Source organism: Platichthys flesus, chromosome 8 (assembly GCF_949316205.1).
Source record: "Platichthys flesus chromosome 8, fPlaFle2.1, whole genome shotgun sequence".
NCBI lineage: Eukaryota > Metazoa > Chordata > Actinopteri > Pleuronectiformes > Pleuronectidae > Platichthys > Platichthys flesus.
Window position 1 is genome coordinate 21,236,715 of NC_084952.1, and position 22,846 is coordinate 21,259,560.

Here is a 22,846-nt window from a genome sequence, read left to right on the forward strand (position 1 = left end):
AGGGTATGTGTTTGAAGTTTCGAATGTTCTTCCATGTGTGTCTTCGATTTGATTGTCCAATTGTCGTCAAAGTGGACTTTTCATCGAAACGACTCAAGATTTTTTGGGTTAAGTCATGTTTAATGGTAGTGTGGCCGAGTGGTCTAAGGCGCTGGATTTAGGCTCTAGTCTCTCAGGAGGCGTGGGTTAAAATCCCACCACTGCCAATTGACTGGTATTTGCATGTGTTGGCTACTTGTAGTACTTTCTTCTGTACTGCAAAAGCCAGTAGCATATGGGGTATCCAATGAGGTGTACATGAGGACATTTTCTTTTTCTCCCGTCTGGTTTTCAAACGAGGTAAGAGTTAAGATGTGCACCTTCAGACTGGAGCACATGACTTCACATTTACCAATAACTTCCTTCAAGTCCTGTCGATTAAGCTGCTGATGAAACCTTATAAAACCAAAGACTATGTTCGTATGAAATTATATCATTAAACAAGAGCAGAGTGGCGCAGCGGAAGCGTGCTGGGCCCATAACCCAGAGGTCGATGGATCGAAACCATCCTCTGCTAAAAGATTCCTTTATCTGTTATGTTACCCTTGTCCTCGCCTTCTAAACATTAACTCATCTCCTGCTGAAAGTGACTTGCTTTGGCTTTGAAGTTTAAAACGTGACAGATTAGAACCAACAGTTGAAGCCACTAACTTGGCTGTTATTTTTATGGTCTTTTGATCTCGAGTAAAGCTCTATACTCCCACAGGGTATGTGTTTGAAATTTCGAATGTTCTTTCATGTGTGTCTTCGATTTGATATTCCAATTGTCATCAAAGTGTCATTTACATCTAAACCCCTCCTGTCTGTTTGGTTAAATCTAGTTTCCAACGGTAGTGTGGCCGAGTGGTCAAAGGCGCTGGATTAAGGCTCCAGTCTCTCAGGAGGCTTGGGTTCAAATCCCACCACTGCCAGTAGACTATCAGTTGAATGTATTGGCTACTTGCACATTATCTACTATAAGAAGCTCTCTTGTTGTTCAAAACTGCAACAGCCACCCGAGCTTTGAAGCACATGGGATATCCAATGAGGTGTACAGGAGGACATTTTCCTTTTCTCCCGTCTGGTTTTAAACGAGATAAGAGTTAAGATGTGCACCTTCAGACTGGAGCACATGACTTCACATTTACCAATAACTTCCTTCAAGGCCTGTCGATTAAGCTGATGATAAAACCTTATAAAACCAAAGACCATGTTCGTATGAAATTATATCATTAAACCAGAGCAGAGTGGCGCAGCGGAAGCTTGCTGGGCTCATAACCCAGAGGTCGATGGATCGAAACCATCCTCTGCCAAAGGAATACTTTATCCCCTCCATTGTTATTTGTTATGTTACCCTTGTCCTCGCCTTCTAAACGTTAACTCATCTCCTGCTGAAAGTGACTTGCTTTGGCTTTTGAAGTTGAAAACGTGACAGAATAGACCCAACAGTTGAAGCCCTTAACTTGGCTGATAGTTTTGTGGTCTAATTGACTGGTATTTGCATGTGTTGGCTACTTGTAGTACTTTCTTCTGTACTGCAAAAGCCAGTAGCATATGGGGTATCCAATGAGGTGTACATGAGGACATTTTCTTTTTCTCCCGTCTGGTTTTCAAACGAGGTAAGAGTTAAGATGTGCACCTTCAGACTGGAGCACATGACTTCACATTTACCAATAACTTCCTTCAAGTCCTGTCGATTAAGCTGCTGATAAAACCTTATAAAACCAAAGACTATGTTCGTATGAAATTATATCATTAAACAAGAGCAGAGTGGCGCAGCGGAAGCGTGCTGGGCCCATAACCCAGAGGTCGATGGATCGAAACCATCCTCTGGTAAAAGATTCCTTTATCTGTTATGTTACCCTTGTCCTCGCCTTCTAAACATTAACTCATCTCCTGCTGAAAGTGACTTGCTTTGGCTTTGAAGTTTAAAACGTGACAGAATAGAACCAACAGTTGAAGCCCCTAACTTGGCTGTTATTTTTATGGTCTTTTGATCTCGATTAAAGCTCTATACTCCCACAGGGTATGTGTTTGAAATTTCGAATGTTCTTTCATGTGTGTCTTCGATTTGATATTCCAATTGTCATCAAAGTGTCATTTACATCTAAACCCCTCCTGTCTGTTTGGTTAAATCTAGTTTCCAACGGTAGTGTGGCCGAGTGGTCAAAGGCGCTGGATTAAGGCTCCAGTCTCTCAGGAGGCGTGGGTTCAAATCCCACCACTGCCAGTAGACTATCAGTTGAATTTATTGGCTACTTGCAGATAATACTATAAGAAGCTCTCTTGTTGTTCAAAACTGCAACAGCCACCCGAGCTTTGAAGCACATGGGATATCCAATGAGGTGTACAGGAGGACATTTTCTTTTTCTCCCCTCTGGTTTTCAAACGAGGTAAGAGTTAAGATATGCACCTTCAGACTGGAGCACATAACTTCACATTTACCAATAACTTCCTTCAAGTCCTTTCGATTTACCTGCTGATAAAACCTTATAAAACCAAAGACTATGTTCGTATGAAATTATATCATTAAACAAGAGCAGAGTGGCGCAGTGGAAGCGTGCTGGGCCCATAACCCAGAGGTCGATGGATCGAAACCATCCTCTGCTAAAGGAATACTTTATCCACTCCATTGTTATCTGTTATGTTACCCTTGTCCTCGCCTTCTAAACGTTAACTCATCTCCTGCTGAAAGTGACTTGCTTTGGCATTTGAAGTTGAAAACGTGACAGAATAGACCCAACAGTTGAAGCCCTTAACTTGGCTGATAGTTTTGTGGTCTAATGATCTTGAGTAAAGCTCTATACTCCCATAGGGTATGTGTTTGAAGTTTCGAATGTTCTTCCATGAGTGTCTTCGATTTGATTGTCCAATTGTCGTCAAAGTGGACTTTTCATCGAAACGACTCAAAATTTTTTGGGTTAAGTCATGTTTAATGGTAGTGTGGCCGAGTGGTCTAAGGTTCTGGATTTAGGCTCCAGTCTCTCAGGAGGTGTGGGTTCAAATCCCACCACTGCGAATTGACTGGTATTTGCATGTGTTGGCTACTTGTAGTACTTTCTACTGTACTGCAAAAGCCAGTAGCATATGGGGTATCCAATGAGGTGTACATGAGGACATTTTCTTTTTCTCCCGTCTGGTTTTCAAACGAGGTAAGAGTTAAGATGTGCACCTTCAGACTGGAGCACATGACTTCACATTTACCAATAACTTCCTTCAAGTCCTGTCGATTAAGCTGCTGATAAAACCTTATAAAACCAAAGACTATGTTCGTATGAAATTATATCATTAAACAAGAGCAGAGTGGCGCAGCGGAAGCGTGCTGGGCCCATAATCCAGAGGTCGATGGATCGAAACCATCCTCTGCTAAAAGATTCCTTTATCTGTTATGTTACCCTTGTCCTCGCCTTCTAAACATTAACTCATCTCCTGCTGAAAGTGACTTGCTTTGGCTTTGAAGTTGAAAACGTGACAGAATAGAACTAACAGTTGAAGCCCCTAACTTGGCTGTTATTTTTGTGGTCTTTTGATCTCGAGTAAAGCTCTATACTCCCACAGGGTATGTGTTTGAAATTTCGAATGTTCTTTCATGTTTGTCTTCGATTTGATTGTCCAATTGTCATCAAAGTGTCATTTACATCTAAACCCCTCCTGTCTGTTTGGTTAAATCTAGTTTCCAACGGTAGTGTGGCCGAGTGGTCAAAGGCACTGGATTAAGGCTCCAGTCTCTCAGGAGGCGTGGGTTCAAATCCCACCACAGCCAGTAGACTATCAGTTGAATTTATTGGCTACTTGCAGCTAATCTACTATAAGAAGCTCTCTTGTTGTTCAAAACTGCAACAGCCACCCGAGCTTTGAAGCACATGGGATATCCAATGAGGTGTACAGGAGGACATTTTCCTTTTCTCCCGTCTGGTTTTAAACGAGATAAGAGTTAAGATGTGCACCTTCAAACTGGAGCACATGACTTCACATTTACCAATAACTTCCTTCAAGTCCTGTCGTTTAAGCTGCTGATAAAACCTTATAAAACCAAAGACCATGTTCGTATGAAATTATATCATTAAACAAGAGCAGAGTGGTGCAGCGGAAGCGTGCTGGGCCCATAACCCAGAGGTCGATGGATCGAAACCATCCTCTGCTAAAGGAATACTTTATCCACTCCATTGTTATTTGTTATGTTACCCTTGTCCTCGCCTTCTAAACGTTAACTCATCTCCTGCTGAAAGTGACTTGCTTTGGCTTTTGAAGTTGAAAACGTGACAGAATAAACCCAACAGTTGAAGCCCTTAACTTGGCTGATAGTTTTGTGGTCTAATTGACTGGTATTTGCATGTGTTGGCTAGTTGTAGTACTTTCTTCTGTACTGCAAAAGCCAGTAGCATATGGGGTATCCAATGAGGTGTACATGAGGACATTTTCTTTTTCTCCCGTCTGGTTTTCAAACGAGGTAAGAGTTAAGATGTGCACCTTCAGACTGGAGCACATGACTTCACATTTACCAATAACTTCCTTCAAGTCCTGTCGATTAAGCTGCTGATAAAACCTTATAAAACCAAAGACTATGTTCGTATGAAATTATATCAATAAACAAAAGCAGAGTGGCGCAGCGGAAGCGTGTTGGGCCCAGAACCCAGAGGTCGATGGATCGAAACCATCCTCTGCTAAAAGATTCCTTTATCTGTTATGTTACCCTTGTCCTCGCCTTCTAAACATTAACTCATCTCCTGCTGAAAGTGACTTGCTTTGGCTTTGAAGTTGAAAACGTGACAGAATAGAACCAACAGTTGAAGCCCCTAACTTGGCTGTTATTTTTGTGGTCTTTTGATCTCGAGTAAAGCTCTATACTCCCACAGGGTATGTGTTTGAAATTTCGAATGTTCTTTCATGTGTGTCTTCGATTTGATTGTCCAATTGTCATCAAAGTGTCATTTACATCTAAACCCCTCCTGTCTGTTTGGTTAAATCTAGTTTCCAACGGTAGTGTGGCCGAGTGGTCAAAGGCGCTGGATTAAGGCTCCAGTCTCTCAGGTTCAAATCCCACCACTGCCAGTAGACTATCAGTTGAATGTATTGTCTACTTGCACATTATCTACTGTAAGAAGCTCTCTTGTTGTTCAAAACTGCAACAGCCACCCGAGCTTTGAAGCACATGGGATATCCAATGAGGTGTACAGGAGGACATTTTCTTTTTCTCCCGTCTGGTTTTAAACAAGATAAGAGTTAAGATGTGCACCTTCGGACTGGAGCACATGACTTCACATTTACCAATAACTTCCTTCAAGTCCTGTCAATTTAACTGCTGATAAAACCTTATAAAACCAAAGACTATGTTCGTATGAAATTATATCATTAAACAAGAGCAGAGTGGCGCAGCGGAAGCGTGCTGGGCCCATAACCCAGAGGTCGATGGATCGAAACCATCCTCTGCTAAAGGAATACTTTATCCACTCCATTGTTATCTGTTATGTTACCCTTGTCCTCGCCTTCTAAACGTTAACTCATCTCCTGCTGAAAGTGACTTGCTTTGGCTTTTGAAGTCGAAAACGTGACAGAATAGACCCAACAGTTGAATCCCTTAACTTGGCTGATAGTTTTGTGGTCTAATGATCTTGAGTAAAGCTCTATACTCCCACAGGGTATGTGTTTGAAATTTCGAATGTTCTTTCATGTGTGTCTTCGATTTGATTGTCCAATTGTCATCAAAGTGTCATTTACATCTAAACCCCTCCTGTCTGTTTGGTTAAATCTAGTTTCCAACGGTAGTGTGGCCGAGTGGTCAAAGGCGCTGGATTAAGGCTCCAGTCTCTCAGGTTCAAATCCCACCACTGCCAGTAGACTATCAGTTGAATGAATTGTCTACTTGCACATTATCTACTGTAAGAAGCTCTCTTGTTGTTCAAAACTGCAACAGCCACCCGAGCTTTGAAGCACATGGGATATCCAATGAGGTGTACAGGAGGACATTTTCTTTTTCTCCCGTCTGGTTTTAAACGAGATAAGAGTTAAGATGTGCACCTTCAGACTGGAGCACATGACTTCACATTTACCAATAACTTCCTTCAAGTCCTGTCAATTTAACTGCTGATAAAACCTTGTAAAACCAAAGACTATGTTCGTATGAAATTATATCATTAAACAAGAGCAGAGTGGTGCAGCGGAAGCGTGCTGGGCCCATAACCCAGAGGTCGATGGATCGAAACCATCCTCTGCTAAAAGATTCCGTTATCTGTTATGTTACCCTTGTCCTCGCCTTCTAAACATTAACTCATCTCCTGCTGAAAGTGACTTGCTTTCGCTTTGAAGTTTAAAACGTGACAGATTAGAACCAACAGTTGAAGCCCCTAACTTGGCTGTTATTTTTATGGTCTTTTGATCTCGAGTAAAGCTCTATACTCCCACAGGGTATGTGTTTGAAATTTCGAATGTTCTTTCATGTGTGTCTTCGATTTGATATTCCAATTGTCATCAAAGTGTCATTTACATCTAAACCCCTCCTGTCTGTTTGGTTAAATCTAGTTTCCAACGGTAGTGTGGCCGAGTGGTCAAAGGCGCTGGATTAAGGCTCCAGTCTCTCAGGAGGCGTGGGTTCAAATCCCACCACAGCCAGTAGACTATCAGTTGAATTTATTGGCTACTTGCAGCTAATCTACTATAAGAAGCTCTCTTGTTGTTCAAAACTGCAACAGCCACCCGAGCTTTGAAGCACATGGGATATCCAATGAGGTGTACAGGAGGACATTTTCCTTTTCTCCCGTCTGGTTTTAAACGAGATAAGAGTTAAGATGTGCACCTTCAGACTGGAGCACATGACTTCACATTTACCAATAACTTCCTTCAAGTCCTGTCGTTTAAGCTGCTGATAAAACCTTATAAAACCAAAGACCATGTTCGTATGAAATTATATCATTAAACAAGAGCAGAGTGGCGCAGCGGAAGCGTGCTGGGCCCATAACCCAGAGGTCGATGGATCGAAACCATCCTCTGCTAAAGGAATACTTTATCCACTCCATTGTTATTTGTTATGTTACCCTTGTCCTCGCCTTCTAAACGTTAACTCATCTCCTGCTGAAAGTGACTTGCTTTGGCTTTTGAAGTTGAAAACGTGACAGAATAAACCCAACAGTTGAAGCCCTTAACTTGGCTGATAGTTTTGTGGTCTAATTGACTGGTATTTGCATGTGTTGGCTAGTTGTAGTACTTTCTTCTGTACTGCAAAAGCCAGTAGCATATGGGGTATCCAATGAGGTGTACATGAGGACATTTTCTTTTTCTCCCGTCTGGTTTTCAAACGAGGTAAGAGTTAAGATGTGCACCTTCAGACTGGAGCACATGACTTCACATTTACCAATAACTTCCTTCAAGTCCTGTTGATTAAGCTGCTGATAAAACCTTATAAAACCAAAGACTATGTTCGTATGAAATTATATCATTAAACAAGAGCAGAGTGGCGCAGCGGAAGCGTGCTGGGCCCATAACCCAGAGGTCGATGGATCGAAACCATCCTCTGCTAAAAGATTCCTTTATCTGTTATGTTACCCTTGTCCTCGCCTTCTAAACGTTAACTCATCTCCTGCTGAAAGTGACTTGCTTTGGCTTTTGAAGTTGAAAACGTGACAGAATAGACCCAACAGTTGAAGCCCGAACTTGGCTGATAGTTTTGTGGTCTAATGATCTTGAGTAAAGCTCTATACTCCCATAGGGTATGTGTTTGAAGTTTCGAATGTTCTTCCATGTGTGTCTTCGATTTGATTGTCCAATTGTCGTCAAAGTGGACTTTTCATCGAAACGACTCAACATTTTTTGGCTTAAGTCATGTTTAATGGTAGTGTGGCCGAGTGGTCTAAGGTGCTGGATTTAGGCTCCAGTCTCTCAGGAGGCGTGGGTTCAAATCCCACCACTGCCAATTGACTGGTATTTGCATGTGTTGGCTACTTGTAGTACTTTCTACTGTACTGCAAAAGCCAGTAGCATATGGGGTATCCAATGAGGTGTACATGAGGACATTTTCTTTTTCTCCCGTCTGGTTTTCAAACGAGGTAAGAGTTAAGATGTGCACCTTCAGACTGGAGCACATGACTTCACATTTACCAATAACTTCCTTCAAGTCCTGTCGATTAAGCTGCTGATAAAACCTTATAAAACCAAAGACTATGTTCGTATGAAATTATATCATTAAACAAGAGCAGAGTGGCGCAGCGGAAGCGTGCTGGGCCCATAACCCAGAGGTCGATGGATCCAAACCATCCTCTGCTAAAAGATTCCTTTATCTGTTATGTTACCCTTGTCCTCGCCTTCTAAACATTAACTCATCTCCTGCTGAAAGTGACTTGCTTTGGCTTTGAAGTTGAAAACGTGACAGAATAGAACCAACAGTTGAAGCCCTTAACTTGGCTGATAGTTTTGTGGTCTTTTGATCTCGAGTAAAACTCTATACTCCCACAGGGTATGTGTTTGAAATTTCGAATGTTCTTTCATGTTTGTCTTCGATTTGATTGTCCAATTGTCATCAAAGTGTCATTTACATCTAAACCCCTCCTGTCTGTTTGGTTAAATCTAGTTTCCAACGGTAGTGTGCCCGAGTGGTCAAAGGCGCTGGATTAAGGCTCCAGTCTCTCAGGAGGCGTGGGTTCAAATCCCACCACTGCCAGTAGACTATCAGTTGAATGTATTGGCTACTTGCACATTATCTACTATAAGAAGCTCTCTTGTTGTTCAAAACTGCAACAGCCACCCGAGCTTTGAAGCACATGGGATATCCAATGAGGTGTACAGGAGGACATTTTCTTTTTCTCCCGTCTGGTTTTAAACGAGATAAGAGTTAAGATGTGCACCTTCAGACTGGAGCACATGACTTCACATTTACCAATAACTTCCTTCAAGTCCTGTCAATTTAACTGCTGATAAAACCTTATAAAACCAAAGACTATGTTCGTATGAAATTATATCATTAAACAAGAGCAGAGTGGTGCAGAGGAAGCGTGCTGGGCCCATAACCCAGAGGTCGATGGATCGAAACCATCCTCTGCTAAAGGAATACTTTATCCACTCCATTGTTATCTGTTATGTTACCCTTGTCCTCGCCTTCTAAACGTTAACTCATCTCCTGCTGAAAGTGACTTGCTTTGGCTTTTGAAGTTGAAAACGTGACAGAATAGACCCAACAGTTGAAGCCCTTAACTTGGCTGATAGTTTTGTGGTCTAATGATCTTGAGTAAAGCTCTATACTCCCATAGGGTATGTGTTTGAAGTTTCGAATGTTCTTCCATGTGTGTCTTCGATTTGATTGTCCAATTGTCGTCAAAGTGGACTTTTCATCGAAACGACTCAAGATTTTTTGGGTTAAGTCATGTTTAATGGTAGTGTGGCCGAGTGGTCTAAGGCGCTGGATTTAGGCTCTAGTCTCTCAGGAGGCGTGGGTTCAAATCCCACCACTGCCAATTGACTGGTATTTGCATGTGTTGGCTACTTGTAGTGCTTTCTTCTGTACTGCAAAAGCCAGTAGCATATGGGATATCCAATGAGGTGTACAGGAGGACATTTTCTTTTTCTCCCGTCTGGTTTTAAACGAGATAAGAGTTAAGATGTGCACCTTCAGACTGGAGCACATGACTTCACATTTACCAATAACTTCCTTCAAGTCCTGTCAATTTAACTGCTGATAAAACCTTATAAAACCAAAGACTATGTTCGTATGAAATTATATCATTAAACAAGAGCAGAGTGGTGCAGAGGAAGCGTGCTGGGCCCATAACCCAGAGGTCGATGGATCGAAACCATCCTCTGCTAAAGGAATACTTTATCCACTCCATTGTTATCTGTTATGTTACCCTTGTCCTCGCCTTCTAAACGTTAACTCATCTCCTGCTGAAAGTGACTTGCTTTGGCTTTTGAAGTTGAAAACGTGACAGAATAGACCCAACAGTTGAAGCCCTTAACTTGGCTGATAGTTTTGTGGTCTAATGATCTTGAGTAAAGCTCTATACTCCCATAGGGTATGTGTTTGAAGTTTCGAATGTTCTTCCATGTGTGTCTTCGATTTGATTGTCCAATTGTCGTCAAAGTGGACTTTTCATCGAAACGACTCAAGATTTTTTGGGTTAAGTCATGTTTAATGGTAGTGTGGCCGAGTGGTCTAAGGCGCTGGATTTAGGCTCTAGTCTCTCAGGAGGCGTGGGTTCAAATCCCACCACTGCCAATTGACTGGTATTTGCATGTGTTGGCTACTTGTAGTGCTTTCTTCTGTACTGCAAAAGCCAGTAGCATATGGGGTATCCAATGAGGTGTACATGAGGACATTTTCTTTTTCTCCCGTCTGGTTTTCAAACGAGGTAAGAGTTAAGATGTGCACCTTCAGACTGGAGCACATGACTTCACATTTACCAATAACTTCCTTCAAGTCCTGTCGATTAAGCTGCTGATAAAACCTTATAAAACCAAAGACTATGTTCGTATGAAATTATATCAATAAACAAAAGCAGAGTGGCGCAGCGGAAGCGTGTTGGGCCCAGAACCCAGAGGTCGATGGATCGAAACCATCCTCTGCTAAAAGATTCCTTTATCTGTTATGTTACCCTTGTCCTCGCCTGCTAAACATTAACTCATCTCCTGCTGAAAGTGACTTGCTTTGGCTTTGAAGTTGAAAACGTGACAGAATAGAACCAACAGTTGAAGCCCCTAACTTGGCTGTTATTTTTGTGGTCTTTTGATCTCGAGTAAAGCTCTATACTCCCACAGGGTATGTGTTTGAAATTTCGAATGTTCTTTCATGTGTGTCTTCGATTTGATTGTCCAATTGTCATCAAAGTGTCATTTACATCTAAACCCCTCCTGTCTGTTTGGTTAAATCTAGTTTCCAACGGTAGTGTGGCCGAGTGGTCAAAGGCGCTCGATTAAGGCTCCAGTCTCTCAGGTTCAAATCCCACCACTGCCAGTAGACTATCAGTTGAATGTATTGTCTACTTGCACATTATCTACTGTAAGAAGCTCTCTTGTTGTTCAAAACTGCAACAGCCACCCGAGCTTTGAAGCACATGGGATATCCAATGAGGTGTACAGGAGGACATTTTCTTTTTCTCCCGTCTGGTTTTAAACAAGATAAGAGTTAAGATGTGCACCTTCGGACTGGAGCACATGACTTCACATTTACCAATAACTTCCTTCAAGTCCTGTCAATTTAACTGCTGATAAAACCTTATAAAACCAAAGACTATGTTCGTATGAAATTATATCATTAAACAAGAGCAGAGTGGCGCAGCGGAAGCGTGCTGGGCCCATAACCCAGAGGTCGATGGATCGAAACCATCCTCTGCTAAAGGAATACTTTATCCACTCCATTGTTATCTGTTATGTTACCCTTGTCCTCGCCTTCTAAACGTTAACTCATCTCCTGCTGAAAGTGACTTGCTTTGGCTTTTGAAGTCGAAAACGTGACAGAATAGACCCAACAGTTGAATCCCTTAACTTGGCTGATAGTTTTGTGGTCTAATGATCTTGAGTAAAGCTCTATACTCCCACAGGGTATGTGTTTGAAATTTCGAATGTTCTTTCATGTGTGTCTTCGATTTGATTGTCCAATTGTCATCAAAGTGTCATTTACATCTAAACCCCTCCTGTCTGTTTGGTTAAATCTAGTTTCCAACGGTAGTGTGGCCGAGTGGTCAAAGGCGCTGGATTAAGGCTCCAGTCTCTCAGGTTCAAATCCCACCACTGCCAGTAGACTATCAGTTGAATGAATTGTCTACTTGCACATTATCTACTGTAAGAAGCTCTCTTGTTGTTCAAAACTGCAACAGCCACCCGAGCTTTGAAGCACATGGGATATCCAATGAGGTGTACAGGAGGACATTTTCTTTTTCTCCCGTCTGGTTTTAAACGAGATAAGAGTTAAGATGTGCACCTTCAGACTGGAGCACATGACTTCACATTTACCAATAACTTCCTTCAAGTCCTGTCAATTTAACTGCTGATAAAACCTTATAAAACCAAAGACTATGTTCGTATGAAATTATATCATTAAACAAGAGCAGAGTGGTGCAGCGGAAGCGTGCTGGGCCCATAACCCAGAGGTCGATGGATCGAAACCATCCTCTGCTAAAAGATTCCGTTATCTGTTATGTTACCCTTGTCCTCGCCTTCTAAACATTAACTCATCTCCTGCTGAAAGTGACTTGCTTTCGCTTTGAAGTTTAAAACGTGACAGATTAGAACCAACAGTTGAAGCCCCTAACTTGGCTGTTATTTTTATGGTCTTTTGATCTCGAGTAAAGCTCTATACTCCCACAGGGTATGTGTTTGAAATTTCGAATGTTCTTTCATGTGTGTCTTCGATTTGATATTCCAATTGTCATCAAAGTGTCATTTACATCTAAACCCCTCCTGTCTGTTTGGTTAAATCTAGTTTCCAACGGTAGTGTGGCCGAGTGGTCAAAGGCGCTGGATTAAGGCTCCAGTCTCTCAGGAGGCGTGGGTTCAAATCCCACCACAGCCAGTACACTATCAGTTGAATTTATTGGCTACTTGCAGCTAATCTACTATAAGAAGCTCTCTTGTTGTTCAAAACTGCAACAGCCACCCGAGCTTTGAAGCACATGGGATATCCAATGAGGTGTACAGGAGGACATTTTCCTTTTCTCCCGTCTGGTTTTAAACGAGATAAGAGTTAAGATGTGCACCTTCAGACTGGAGCACATGACTTCACATTTACCAATAACTTCCTTCAAGTCCTGTCGTTTAAGCTGCTGATAAAACCTTATAAAACCAAAGACCATGTTCGTATGAAATTATATCATTAAACAAGAGCAGAGTGGCGCAGCGGAAGCGTGCTGGGCCCATAACCCAGAGGTCGATGGATCGAAACCATCCTCTGCTAAAGGAATACTTTATCCACTCCATTGTTATTTGTTATGTTACCCTTGTCCTCGCCTTCTAAACGTTAACTCATCTCCTGCTGAAAGTGACTTGCTTTGGCTTTTGAAGTTGAAAACGTGACAGAATAAACCCAACAGTTGAAGCCCTTAACTTGGCTGATAGTTTTGTGGTCTAATTGACTGGTATTTGCATGTGTTGGCTAGTTGTAGTACTTTCTTCTGTACTGCAAAAGCCAGTAGCATATGGGGTATCCAATGAGGTGTACATGAGGACATTTTCTTTTTCTCCCGTCTGGTTTTCAAACGAGGTAAGAGTTAAGATGTGCACCTTCAGACTGGAGCACATGAATTCACATTTACCAATAACTTCCTTCAAGTCCTGTTGATTAAGCTGCTGATAAAACCTTATAAAACCAAAGACTATGTTCGTATGAAATTATATCATTAAACAAGAGCAGAGTGGCGCAGCGGAAGCGTGCTGGGCCCATAACCCAGAGGTCGATGGATCGAAACCATCCTCTGCTAAAAGATTCCTTTATCTGTTATGTTACCCTTGTCCTCGCCTTCTAAACGTTAACTCATCTCCTGCTGAAAGTGACTTGCTTTGGCTTTTGAAGTTGAAAACGTGACAGAATAGACCCAACAGTTGAAGCCCGAACTTGGCTGATAGTTTTGTGGTCTAATGATCTTGAGTAAAGCTCTATACTCCCATAGGGTATGTGTTTGAAGTTTCGAATGTTCTTCCATGTGTGTCTTCGATTTGATTGTCCAATTGTCGTCAAAGTGGACTTTTCATCGAAACGACTCAAGATTTTTTGGGTTAAGTCATGTTTAATGGTAGTGTGGCCGAGTGGTCTAAGGCGCTGGATTTAGGCTCTAGTCTCTCAGGAGGCGTGGGTTAAAATCCCACCACTGCCAATTGACTGGTATTTGCATGTGTTGGCTACTTGTAGTACTTTCTTCTGTACTGCAAAAGCCAGTAGCATATGGGGTATCCAATGAGGTGTACATGAGGACATTTTCTTTTTCTCCCGTCTGGTTTTCAAACGAGGTAAGAGTTAAGATGTGCACCTTCAGACTGGAGCACATGACTTCACATTTACCAATAACTTCCTTCAAGTCCTGTCGATTAAGCTGCTGATAAAACCTTATAAAACCAAAGACTATGTTCGTATGAAATTATATCATTAAACAAGAGCAGAGTGGCGCAGCGGAAGCGTGCTGGGCCCATAACCCAGAGGTCGATGGATCGAAACCATCCTCTGCTAAAGGAATACTTTATCCACTCCATTGTTATTTGTTATGTTACCCTTGTCCTCGCCTTCTAAACGTTAACTCATCTCCTGCTGAAAGTGACTTGCTTTGGCATTTGAAGTTGAAAACGTGACAGAATAGACCCAACAGTTGAAGCCCTTAACTTGGCTGATAGTTTTGTGGTCTAATGATCTTGAGTAAAGCTCTATACTCCCATAGGGTATGTGTTTGAAGTTTCGAATGTTCTTCCATGTGTGTCTTCGATTTGATTGTCCAATTGTCGTCAAAGTGGACTTTTCATCGAAACGACTCAACATTTTTTGGCTTAAGTCATGTTTAATGGTAGTGTGGCCGAGTGGTCTAAGGTGCTGGATTTAGGCTCCAGTCTCTCAGGAGGCGTGGGTTCAAATCCCACCACTGCCAATTGACTGGTATTTGCATGTGTTGGCTACTTGTAGTACTTTCTACTGTACTGCAAAAGCCAGTAGCATATGGGGTATCCAATGAGGTGTACATGAGGACATTTTCTTTTTCTCCCGTCTGGTTTTCAAACGAGGTAAGAGTTAAGATGTGCACCTTCAGACTGGAGCACATGACTTCACATTTACCAATAACTTCCTTCAAGTCCTGTCGATTAAGCTGCTGATAAAACCTTATAAAACCAAAGACTATGTTCGTATGAAATTATATCATTAAACAAGAGCAGAGTGGCGCAGCGGAAGCGTGCTGGGCCCATAACCCAGAGGTCGATGGATCCAAACCATCCTCTGCTAAAAGATTCCTTTATCTGTTATGTTACCCTTGTCCTCGCCTTCTAAACATTAACTCATCTCCTGCTGAAAGTGACTTGCTTTGGCTTTGAAGTTGAAAACGTGACAGAATAGAACCAACAGTTGAAGCCCTTAACTTGGCTGATAGTTTTGTGGTCTTTTGATCTCGAGTAAAACTCTATACTGCCACAGGGTATGTGTTTGAAATTTCGAATGTTCTTTCATGTTTGTCTTCGATTTGATTGTCCAATTGTCATCAAAGTGTCATTTACATCTAAACCCCTCCTGTCTGTTTGGTTAAATCTAGTTTCCAACGGTAGTGTGCCCGAGTGGTCAAAGGCGCTGGTTTAAGGCTCCAGTCTCTCAGGAGGCGTGGGTTCAAATCCCACCACTGCCAGTAGACTATCAGTTGAATGTATTGGCTACTTGCACATTATCTACTATAAGAAGCTCTCTTGTTGTTCAAAACTGCAACAGCCACCCGAGCTTTGAAGCACATGGGATATCCAATGAGGTGTACAGGAGGACATTTTCTTTTTCTCCCGTCTGGTTTTAAACGAGATAAGAGTTAAGATGTGCACCTTCAGACTGGAGCACATGACTTCACATTTACCAATAACTTCCTTCAAGTCCTGTCAATTTAACTGCTGATAAAACCTTATAAAACCAAAGACTATGTTCGTATGAAATTATATCATTAAACAAGAGCAGAGTGGTGCAGAGGAAGCGTGCTGGGCCCATAACCCAGAGGTCGATGGATCGAAACCATCCTCTGCTAAAGGAATACTTTATCCACTCCATTGTTATCTGTTATGTTACCCTTGTCCTCGCCTTCTAAACGTTAACTCATCTCCTGCTGAAAGTGACTTGCTTTGGCTTTTGAAGTTGAAAACGTGACAGAATAGACCCAACAGTTGAAGCCCTTAACTTGGCTGATAGTTTTGTGGTCTAATGATCTTGAGTAAAGCTCTATACTCCCATAGGGTATGTGTTTGAAGTTTCGAATGTTCTTCCATGTGTGTCTTCGATTTGATTGTCCAATTGTCGTCAAAGTGGACTTTTCATCGAAACGACTCAAGATTTTTTGGGTTAAGTCATGTTTAATGGTAGTGTGGCCGAGTGGTCTAAGGCGCTGGATTTAGGCTCTAGTCTCTCAGGAGGCGTGGGTTCAAATCCCACCACTGCCAATTGACTGGTATTTGCATGTGTTGGCTACTTGTAGTGCTTTCTTCTGTACTGCAAAAGCCAGTAGCATATGGGGTATCCAATGAGGTGTACATGAGGACATTTTCTTTTTCTCCCGTCTGGTTTTCAAACGAGGTAAGAGTTAAGATGTGCACCTTCAGACTGGAGCACATGACTTCACATTTACCAATAACTTCCTTCAAGTCCTGTCGATTAAGCTGCTGATAAAACCTTATAAAACCAAAGACTATGTTCGTATGAAATTATATCAATAAACAAAAGCAGAGTGGCGCAGCGGAAGCGTGTTGGGCCCAGAACCCAGAGGTCGATGGATCGAAACCATCCTCTGCTAAAAGATTCCTTTATCTGTTATGTTACCCTTGTCCTCGCCTGCTAAACATTAACTCATCTCCTGCTGAAAGTGACTTGCTTTGGCTTTGAAGTTGAAAACGTGACAGAATAGAACCAACAGTTGAAGCCCCTAACTTGGCTGTTATTTTTGTGGTCTTTTGATCTCGAGTAAAGCTCTATACTCCCACAGGGTATGTGTTTGAAATTTCGAATGTTCTTTCATGTGTGTCTTCGATTTGATTGTCCAATTGTCATCAAAGTGTCATTTACATCTAAACCCCTCCTGTCTGTTTGGTTAAATCTAGTTTCCAACGGTAGTGTGGCCGAGTGGTCAAAGGCGCTGGATTAAGGCTCCAGTCTCTCAGGTTCAAATCCCACCACTGCCAGTAGACTATCAGTTGAATGAATTGTCTACTTGCACATTATCTACTGTAAGAAGCTCTCTTGTTGTTCAAAACTGCAACAGCCACCCGAGCTTTGAAGCACATGGGATATCCAATGAGGTGTACAGGAGGACATTTTCTTTTTCTCCCGTCTGGTTTTAAACGAGATAAGAGTTAAGATGTGCACCTTCAGACTGGAGCACATGACTTCACATTTACCAATAACTTCCTTCAAGTCCTGTCAATTTAACTGCTGATAAAACCTTATAAAACCAAAGACTATGTTCGTATGAAATTATATCATTAAACAAGAGCAGAGTGGTGCAGCGGAAGCGTGCTGGGCCCATAACCCAGAGGTCGATGGATCGAAACCATCCTCTGCTAAAGGAATACTTTATCCACTCCATTGTTATCTGGTATGTTACCCTTGTCCTCGCCTTCTAAACGTTAACTCATCTCCTGCTGAAAGTGACTTGCTTTGGCTTTTGAAGTTGAAAACGTGACAGAATAGACCCAACAGTTGAAGCCCTTAACTTGGCTGATAGTTTTGTGGTCTAATGATCTTGAGTAAAGCTCTATACTCCCATAGGGTATGTGTTTGAAGTTTCGAATGTTCTTCCATGTGTGTCTTCGATTTGATTGTCCAATTGTCGTCAAAGTGGACTTTTCATCGAAACGACTCAAGATTTTTTGGGTTAAGTCATGTTTAATGGTAGTGTGGCCGAGTGGTCTAAGGCGCTGGATTTAGGCTCTAGTCTCTCAGGAGGCGTGGGTTAAAATCCCACCACTGCCAATTGACTGGTATTTGCATGTGTTGGCTACTTGTAGTGCTTTCTTCTGTACTGCAAAAGCCAGTAGCATATGGGGTATCCAATGAGGTGTACATGAGGACATTTTCTTTTTCTCCCGTCTGGTTTTCAAACGAGGTAAGAGTTAAGATGTGCACCTTCAGACTGGAGCACATGACTTCACATTTACCAATAACTTCCTTCAAGTCCTGTCGATTAAGCTGCTGATAAAACCTTATAAAACCAAAGACTATGTTCGTATGAAATTATATCAATAAACAAAAGCAGAGTGGCGCAGCGGAAGCGTGTTGGGCCCAGAACCCAGAGGTCGATGGATCGAAACCATCCTCTGCTAAAAGATTCCTTTATCTGTTATGTTACCCTTGTCCTCGCCTTCTAAACATTAACTCATCTCCTGCTGAAAGTGACTTGCTTTGGCTTTGAAGTTGAAAACGTGACAGAATAGAACCAACAGTTGAAGCCCCTAACTTGGCTGTTATTTTTGTGGTCTTTTGATCTCGAGTAAAGCTCTATACTCCCACAGGGTATGTGTTTGAAATTTCGAATGTTCTTTCATGTGTGTCTTCGATTTGATTGTCCAATTGTCATCAAAGTGTCATTTACATCTAAACCCCTCCTGTCTGTTTGGTTAAATCTAGTTTCCAACGGTAGTGTGGCCGAGTGGTCAAAGGCGCTGGATTAAGGCTCCAGTCTCTCAGGTTCAAATCCCACCACTGCCAGTAGACTATCAGTTGAATGTATTGTCTACTTGCACATTATCTACTGTAAGAAGCTCTCTTGTTGTTCAAAACTGCAACAGCCACCCGAGCTTTGAAGCACATGGGATATCCAATGAGGTGTACAGGAGGACATTTTCTTTTTCTCCCGTCTGGTTTTAAACAAGATAAGAGTTAAGATGTGCACCTTCGGACTGGAGCACATGACTTCACATTTACCAATAACTTCCTTCAAGTCCTGTCAATTTAACTGCTGATAAAACCTTATAAAACCAAAGACTATGTTCGTATGAAATTATATCATAAAACAAGAGCAGAGTGGCGCAGCGGAAGCGTGCTGGGCCCATAACCCAGAGGTCGATGGATCGAAACCATCCTCTGCTAAAGGAATACTTTATCCACTCCATTGTTATCTGTTATGTTACCCTTGTCCTCGCCTTCTAAACGTTAACTCATCTCCTGCTGAAAGTGACTTGCTTTGGCTTTTGAAGTCGAAAACGTGACAGAATAGACCCAACAGTTGAATCCCTTAACTTGGCTGATAGTTTTGTGGTCTAATGATCTTGAGTAAAGCTCTATACTCCCACAGGGTATGTGTTTGAAATTTCGAATGTTCTTTCATGTGTGTCTTCGATTTGATTGTCCAATTGTCATCAAAGTGTCATTTACATCTAAACCCCTCCTGTCTGTTTGGTTAAATCTAGTTTCCAACGGTAGTGTGGCCGAGTGGTCAAAGGCGCTGGATTAAGGCTCCAGTCTCTCAGGTTCAAATCCCACCACTGCCAGTAGACTATCAGTTGAATGAATTGTCTACTTGCACATTATCTACTGTAAGAAGCTCTCTTGTTGTTCAAAACTGCAACAGCCACCCGAGCTTTGAAGCACATGGGATATCCAATGAGGTGTACAGGAGGACATTTTCTTTTTCTCCCGTCTGGTTTTAAACGAGATAAGAGTTAAGATGTGCACCTTCAGACTGGAGCACATGACTTCACATTTACCAATAACTTCCTTCAAGTCCTGTCAATTTAACTGCTGATAAAACCTTATAAAACCAAAGACTATGTTCGTATGAAATTATATCATTAAACAAGAGCAGAGTGGTGCAGCGGAAGCGTGCTGGGCCCATAACCCAGAGGTCGATGGATCGAAACCATCCTCTGCTAAAGGAATACTTTATCCACTCCATTGTTATCTGGTATGTTACCCTTGTCCTCGCCTTCTAAACGTTAACTCATCTCCTGCTGAAAGTGACTTGCTTTGGCTTTTGAAGTTGAAAACGTGACAGAATAGACCCAACAGTTGAAGCCCTTAACTTGGCTGATAGTTTTGTGGTCTAATGATCTTGAGTAAAGCTCTATACTCCCATAGGGTATGTGTTTGAAGTTTCGAATGTTCTTCCATGTGTGTCTTCGATTTGATTGTCCAATTGTCGTCAAAGTGGACTTTTCATCGAAACGACTCAAGATTTTTTGGGTTAAGTCATGTTTAATGGTAGTGTGGCCGAGTGGTCTAAGGCGCTGGATTTAGGCTCTAGTCTCTCAGGAGGCGTGGGTTAAAATCCCACCACTGCCAATTGACTGGTATTTGCATGTGTTGGCTACTTGTAGTGCTTTCTTCTGTACTGCAAAAGCCAGTAGCATATGGGGTATCCAATGAGGTGTACATGAGGACATTTTCTTTTTCTCCCGTCTGGTTTTCAAACGAGGTAAGAGTTAAGATGTGCACCTTCAGACTGGAGCACATGACTTCACATTTACCAATAACTTCCTTCAAGTCCTGTCGATTAAGCTGCTGATAAAACCTTATAAAACCAAAGACTATGTTCGTATGAAATTATATCAATAAACAAAAGCAGAGTGGCGCAGCGGAAGCGTGTTGGGCCCAGAACCCAGAGGTCGATGGATCGAAACCATCCTCTGCTAAAAGATTCCTTTATCTGTTATGTTACCCTTGTCCTCGCCTTCTAAACATTAACTCATCTCCTGCTGAAAGTGACTTGCTTTGGCTTTGAAGTTGAAAACTTGACAGAATAGAACCAACAGTTGAAGCCCCTAACTTGGCTGTTATTTTTGTGGTCTTTTGATCTCGAGTAAAGCTCTATACTCCCACAGGGTATGTGTTTGAAATTTCGAATGTTCTTTCATGTGTGTCTTCGATTTGATTGTCCAATTGTCATCAAAGTGTCATTTACATCTAAACCCCTCCTGTCTGTTTGGTTAAATCTAGTTTCCAACGGTAGTGTGGCCGAGTGGTCAAAGGCGCTGGATTAAGGCTCCAGTCTCTCAGGTTCAAATCCCACCACTGCCAGTAGACTATCAGTTGAATGTATTGTCTACTTGCACATTATCTACTGTAAGAAGCTCTCTTGTTGTTCAAAACTGCAACAGCCACCTGAGCTTTGAAGCACATGGGATATCCAATGAGGTGTACAGGAGGACATTTTCTTTTTCTCCCGTCTGGTTTTAAACAAGATAAGAGTTAAGATGTGCACCTTCGGACTGGAGCACATGACTTCACATTTACCAATAACTTCCTTCAAGTCCTGTCAATTTAACTGCTGATAAAACCTTATAAAACCAAAGACTATGTTCGTATGAAATTATATCATAAAACAAGAGCAGAGTGGCGCAGCGGAAGCGTGCTGGGCCCATAACCCAGAGGTCGATGGATCGAAACCATCCTCTGCTAAAGGAATACTTTATCCACTCCATTGTTATCTGTTATGTTACCCTTGTCCTCGCCTTCTAAACGTTAACTCATCTCCTGCTGAAAGTGACTTGCTTTGGCTTTTGAAGTCGAAAACGTGACAGAATAGACCCAACAGTTGAATCCCTTAACTTGGCTGATAGTTTTGTGGTCTAATGATCTTGAGTAAAGCTCTATACTCCCACAGGGTATGTGTTTGAAATTTCGAATGTTCTTTCATGTGTGTCTTCGATTTGATTGTCCAATTGTCATCAAAGTGTCATTTACATCTAAACCCCTCCTGTCTGTTTGGTTAAATCTAGTTTCCAACGGTAGTGTGGCCGAGTGGTCAAAGGCGCTGGATTAAGGCTCCAGTCTCTCAGGTTCAAATCCCACCACTGCCAGTAGACTATCAGTTGAATGAATTGTCTACTTGCACATTATCTACTGTAAGAAGCTCTCTTGTTGTTCAAAACTGCAACAGCCACCCGAGCTTTGAAGCACATGGGATATCCAATGAGGTGTACAGGAGGACATTTTCTTTTTCTCCCGTCTGGTTTTAAACGAGATAAGAGTTAAGATGTGCACCTTCAGACTGGAGCACATGACTTCACATTTACCAATAACTTCCTTCAAGTCCTGTCAATTTAACTGCTGATAAAACCTTATAAAACCAAAGACTATGTTCGTATGAAATTATATCATTAAACAAGAGCAGAGTGGTGCAGCGGAAGTGTGCTGGGCCCATAACCCAGAGGTCGATGGATCGAAACCATCCTCTGCTAAAGGAATACTTTATCCACTCCATTGTTATCTGGTTACCCTTGTCCTCGCCTTCTAAACGTTAACTCATCTCCTGCTGAAAGTGACTTGCTTTGGCTTTTGAAGTTGAAAACGTGACAGAATAGACCCAACATTTGAAGCCCTTAACTTGGCTGATAGTTTTGTGGTCTAATGATCTTGAGTAAAGCTCTATACTCCCATAGGGTATGTGTTTGAAGTTTCGAATGTTCTTCCATGTGTGTCTTCGATTTGATTGTCCAATTGTCGTCAAAGTGGACTTTTCATCGAAACGACTCAAGATTTTATGGGTTAAGTCATGTTTAATGGTAGTGTGGCCGAGTGGTCTAAGGCGCTGGATTTAGGCTCTAGTCTCTCAGGAGGCGTGGGTTCAAATCCCACCACTGCCAATTGACTGGTATTTGCATGTGTTGGCTACTTGTAGTGCTTTCTTCTGTACTGCAAAAGCCAGTAGCATATGGGGTATCCAATGAGGTGTACATGAGGACATTTTCTTTTTCTCCCGTCTGGTTTTCAAACGAGGTAAGAGTTAAGATGTGCACCTTCAGACTGGAGCACATGACTTCACATTTACCAATAACTTCCTTCAAGTCCTGTTGATTAAGCTGCTGATAAAACCCTTTAAAACCAAAGACTATGTTCGTATGAAATTATATCAATAAACAAAAGCAGAGTGGCGCAGCGGAAGCGTGTTGGGCCCAGAACCCAGAGGTCGATGGATCGAAACCATCCTCTGCTAAAAGATTCCTTTATCTGTTATGTTACCCTTGTCCTCGCCTTCTAAACATTAACTCATCTCCTGCTGAAAGTGACTTGCTTTGGCTTTGAAGTTGAAAACGTGACAGAATAGAACCAACAGTTGAAGCCCCTAACTTGGCTGTTATTTTTGTGGTCTTTTGATCTCGAGTAAAGCTCTATACTCCCACAGGGTATGTGTTTGAAATTTCGAATGTTCTTTCATGTGTGTCTTCGATTTGATTGTCCAATTGTCATCAAAGTGTC

General features: G+C 42.0%; 13 non-coding genes across 13 annotated transcripts; all 13 read left to right on the forward strand.

Annotated features, from left to right (window-relative positions):
* The first annotated feature begins 868 nt into the window (after positions 1-868).
* trnal-aag (transfer RNA leucine (anticodon AAG)) lies at positions 869-950 on the forward strand. The gene has a single exon. It is a non-coding gene; the product is annotated as a tRNA-Leu (tRNA).
* Positions 951-2,166: 1,216 nt separating this feature from the next.
* trnal-aag (transfer RNA leucine (anticodon AAG)) lies at positions 2,167-2,248 on the forward strand. The gene has a single exon. It is a non-coding gene; the product is annotated as a tRNA-Leu (tRNA).
* A 308-nt stretch (positions 2,249-2,556) lies between these two features.
* Positions 2,557-2,628, forward strand: trnam-cau (transfer RNA methionine (anticodon CAU)). The gene has a single exon. It is a non-coding gene; the product is annotated as a tRNA-Met (tRNA).
* Positions 2,629-3,699: 1,071 nt separating this feature from the next.
* trnal-aag (transfer RNA leucine (anticodon AAG)) lies at positions 3,700-3,781 on the forward strand. The gene has a single exon. It is a non-coding gene; the product is annotated as a tRNA-Leu (tRNA).
* A 2,764-nt stretch (positions 3,782-6,545) lies between these two features.
* trnal-aag (transfer RNA leucine (anticodon AAG)) lies at positions 6,546-6,627 on the forward strand. Its single transcript has one exon. It is a non-coding gene; the product is annotated as a tRNA-Leu (tRNA).
* A 1,215-nt stretch (positions 6,628-7,842) lies between these two features.
* trnal-uag (transfer RNA leucine (anticodon UAG)) lies at positions 7,843-7,924 on the forward strand. Its single transcript has one exon. It is a non-coding gene; the product is annotated as a tRNA-Leu (tRNA).
* Positions 7,925-8,586: 662 nt separating this feature from the next.
* Positions 8,587-8,668, forward strand: trnal-aag (transfer RNA leucine (anticodon AAG)). The gene has a single exon. It is a non-coding gene; the product is annotated as a tRNA-Leu (tRNA).
* A 708-nt stretch (positions 8,669-9,376) lies between these two features.
* Positions 9,377-9,458, forward strand: trnal-uag (transfer RNA leucine (anticodon UAG)). The gene has a single exon. It is a non-coding gene; the product is annotated as a tRNA-Leu (tRNA).
* Positions 9,459-10,134: 676 nt separating this feature from the next.
* On the forward strand, positions 10,135-10,216 carry trnal-uag (transfer RNA leucine (anticodon UAG)). Its single transcript has one exon. It is a non-coding gene; the product is annotated as a tRNA-Leu (tRNA).
* A 2,210-nt stretch (positions 10,217-12,426) lies between these two features.
* trnal-aag (transfer RNA leucine (anticodon AAG)) lies at positions 12,427-12,508 on the forward strand. Its single transcript has one exon. It is a non-coding gene; the product is annotated as a tRNA-Leu (tRNA).
* A 1,974-nt stretch (positions 12,509-14,482) lies between these two features.
* Positions 14,483-14,564, forward strand: trnal-uag (transfer RNA leucine (anticodon UAG)). The gene has a single exon. It is a non-coding gene; the product is annotated as a tRNA-Leu (tRNA).
* Positions 14,565-16,016: 1,452 nt separating this feature from the next.
* Positions 16,017-16,098, forward strand: trnal-uag (transfer RNA leucine (anticodon UAG)). Its single transcript has one exon. It is a non-coding gene; the product is annotated as a tRNA-Leu (tRNA).
* A 6,053-nt stretch (positions 16,099-22,151) lies between these two features.
* trnal-uag (transfer RNA leucine (anticodon UAG)) lies at positions 22,152-22,233 on the forward strand. The gene has a single exon. It is a non-coding gene; the product is annotated as a tRNA-Leu (tRNA).
* The last annotated feature ends 613 nt before the right edge of the window (positions 22,234-22,846 follow it).